We start from the raw sequence: 3,283 nt of genomic DNA on the forward strand, positions 1-3,283 counted from the left end.
CTTCTCTTCCTTCATCTCCTTCTCTTCTTCTTTAGCAGTAGAACCATTTCCCTAAATCTTAGGAGGAAAACAGCTATATAAACCTGCCTGTCTATCTGTCTATCTGTCTGTCTGTCTGTCTATCTATCCAGCTATACAAACAGATAAGATGGACATGATGGGGCTTCTCTGGTGGCACAGTGGTTGGGAGCCCGCCTGCCGGTGCAGGGGACACGGGTTCAGGCCCTGGTCTGGGAGGATCCCACGTGCTGCGGAGCGGCTGGGCCCGTGCGCCACAACTACTGAGCCTGCACTCTAGAACCCGTGAGCCACAACTACTGAGCCTGAGCTCTGGAGCCCACGAGCCACAGCTGCTGAGCCGGCGTGCCTACAGCCCGTGCTCCGCGGCGGGAGGGGCCACCACAATGAGAGGCTCGCGCGCAGCAATGAAGAGTAGTCCCTGCTCGCCGCAACTAGAGAGGGCCCGCGCACAGCAATGAAGACCCAACAGCAGCCAAAAATAAATAAATAAATTTATTTAAAAAAAAAGATGGATATGCTGGTCTTTGCTTGCCCTGCCCACCCCCACTCCAGTGATCCCCTTAAGACACTGAGCTGTGTCACTCCTCTGCTCAAATGCCCCAATAATTCTCCATTTCACTCAAAGTAAAAAAAGAAAGAAAAAAAAAGTCCTAATGATGCACCGCCTGTCCCTGTTGTTACAGTTCTCACCTCATCCCCTTGCTCTCATCACCCACACCGGCCTCCCTCTGCTCCTCAGACACACCTGGCCCACTCCTGACTCAGGGCCTTTGCACTGACTGGCCCTTCTGCCCTGAATGCTGTTCCCTCCACCACATGGCCCGCTCTGTTGACACCTGTGGCTCTTTGTCCAAACGTCACTACTCAAACAGGCTTCTCTGGCATTTCTTTTAAAAATGGCAACCTGCCTTCTCCCTCCCAGAGCGTTCTCCATCCAGCTTATCCTGCTCTGATCTATTTCTTTGTTCCATAACACTTAACACCTTCTAGCACACCCTATAATTGGCCTGTCTGTTCTATTTCTTGATGATTATCAGTCTTTCCTCTCACCCCAAAATAAACTCCATGGAAGCAGGATTTTTGTCCATCTTGTTCATTGATGGTTCCCAAGCACTTGGAACAGTGTTGGGGATAGAGTAAGTGCCCAGTAAATACTTGCTGACTGAATGACTGTGTAAATGAATGGATGTCTTGGATACTTTAAATGTTTTATGTGTGGCATTAAATGCCACTGATGGGAAACTCTGGCCCTTGAGTCCTGAGAAGCGCACTTAGTTTGAGAACCATGGCGCTCAGAGCCCTCCATGGCTCTTTCCTGATTCAAGCCTGTGGTTTTCTGAGCATCTGTGGGAACCCAGGCTGACAGAGACACAGGATGGTGAAAACAGTGCTGTGCTGGGCTGGTGAGTGAGGGGGTGGATTTCTTTTCCTAAAGTTGCTATTCAGTGTTGCAATGTTTGTGTCCTAAACACAGTTTTGGAGAAAACAATTTGTCTTTAAAAGACTCCCCTCTCATAGCACAGGGAACTGTACTCAATATTTGGTAATAAACTATAAGGGAAAATAATCTGAAAAGGAATATTTATATATATATTTGTATATGTATACAGAAATGAATCTCTGTGCTGTACACCTGAAACTAACACGATATTGTAAATCAAATATACGTCAATTAAAAAAAAACTTAGGGAAATTGATTAAAAAAAACAAAAGGAAAAAAAACGAAACAAAAAACTCCCCTCTCCCTCCGCAAAATCCTATTGCGGGAGTGCTTTGAAAATGCCCTGGTGCGGTGTCTCCACGGAAGTTGGTGGCCAGCAGAGGGCAGCAAAGCCCCACAGGCAGCCCCGCAGAGGCTCAGTCCTGGTTGCCGGAGCTGGAAAGGCTAGGGAGTCGCCTGCCTGCGGATCAGAGTTGGGGCTTCGGTGCAGGTGCAGACGCTGGAAACAGTCCGCTGACACTTCGGTATCCACCCTTGTTTGGTCCTGGAGTGGCTGAGCTGCTGAACACAGCTCTTCTCCATTAGTAGTAAAACTAGAACCACCACCACCATCACCATCAAAACAGTAGCAACCGTTTGTTGTGCATCACTGTGTGCCAGGCTATGGGCTAATAATCTTTGAAATAGGAACTATTTTCCATTCTACAGATGAGGCAAGAGGCTTAGTGAGATTGTGACAGACAGAACAGCATGGTGGTGATGAGTGTGAGTTTTGGAGTCAGAATGCCTCTGCTTTGACCCCTGGGCCTTGATTTTGTCATCTGTCAAAAGGGAAATTATTAAAGTGCCTACTGCCTAAGATTGTTGAAAAAGTCAAGTTAAAACACAGAACACACTTGAAACTCTTCTCAGTTCAATCTATAAGTATTATTCTTGCCTATTATTACTTTTGGTCACACAGCTATTTTAAGTAGAGAGCCTGGGATTTGAACCGGGGTCTGTGAGTCCACAGGTTTGAACCTTATGCCATCTTTGGGGGAGAATCAATGCCTTAGCAATATTGAATCTTCCAATTCATGAACATAGTATGTATCTCCATTTATTTAGGTCCTCTTTGATTTCTTTCATTATTGTTTTATAGTTTTTAGCATACAGATCCTTTTTAAAGGCTGATACTTAGGTATTTTACTTACTAGATTTTACTTACTAGATTTACTTACATTTTACTTACTAGATTACCAGTTTGTTATAAAAAGATATAACTCAGGAACAGCCAGATGGAAGAGATGTATAGGGCAAGGTATGGGGGAAGGGTGCAGAGCGTCCACGTTCTCTCCACGTGTGCCACTCCTCCACATGTTCACCAATGCAGAAACTCTCTGAATCCCCCAGTCCTTATGGGGTTTTTATGGAGGCTTCATTACATAGTCAGGATTGATTGATTGATTCAAACTCCAACCCTGCTTCCCTCCCTGGAGGTTGGGGAGGGTGGACTGAAAGTTCCAACCCGTTAAACACATGGTTGGGTCTCTTGGCCCCTGCAATGATCCCAGAGGAACTGGGGGCGGGGTGGGACTTGGGGAACAAGTGAAGGATTTCGCCCTGGTAGGGAGGAGGCTGGAGGGCAATGCGTGGAGAGAACTGGGCTGCTTGGCATTTGTTTTCAGAGTTTTTGCTATATGTCTCGTCTCCCTTGCTGAGCTGTGAGCCCCTCCAGAGAGGGGCCTGAGCGCTCTTTCCTCAGTACCTCCTCTGTCCCAGGACACCAGCCTCTGCCCTTGGCAAGTCCCCAGGGGGGTGGGCTAGTGGAGTCTAGGAGGC

Source organism: Orcinus orca, chromosome 11 (assembly GCF_937001465.1).
Source record: "Orcinus orca chromosome 11, mOrcOrc1.1, whole genome shotgun sequence".
NCBI classification, from domain to species: domain Eukaryota; kingdom Metazoa; phylum Chordata; class Mammalia; order Artiodactyla; family Delphinidae; genus Orcinus; species Orcinus orca.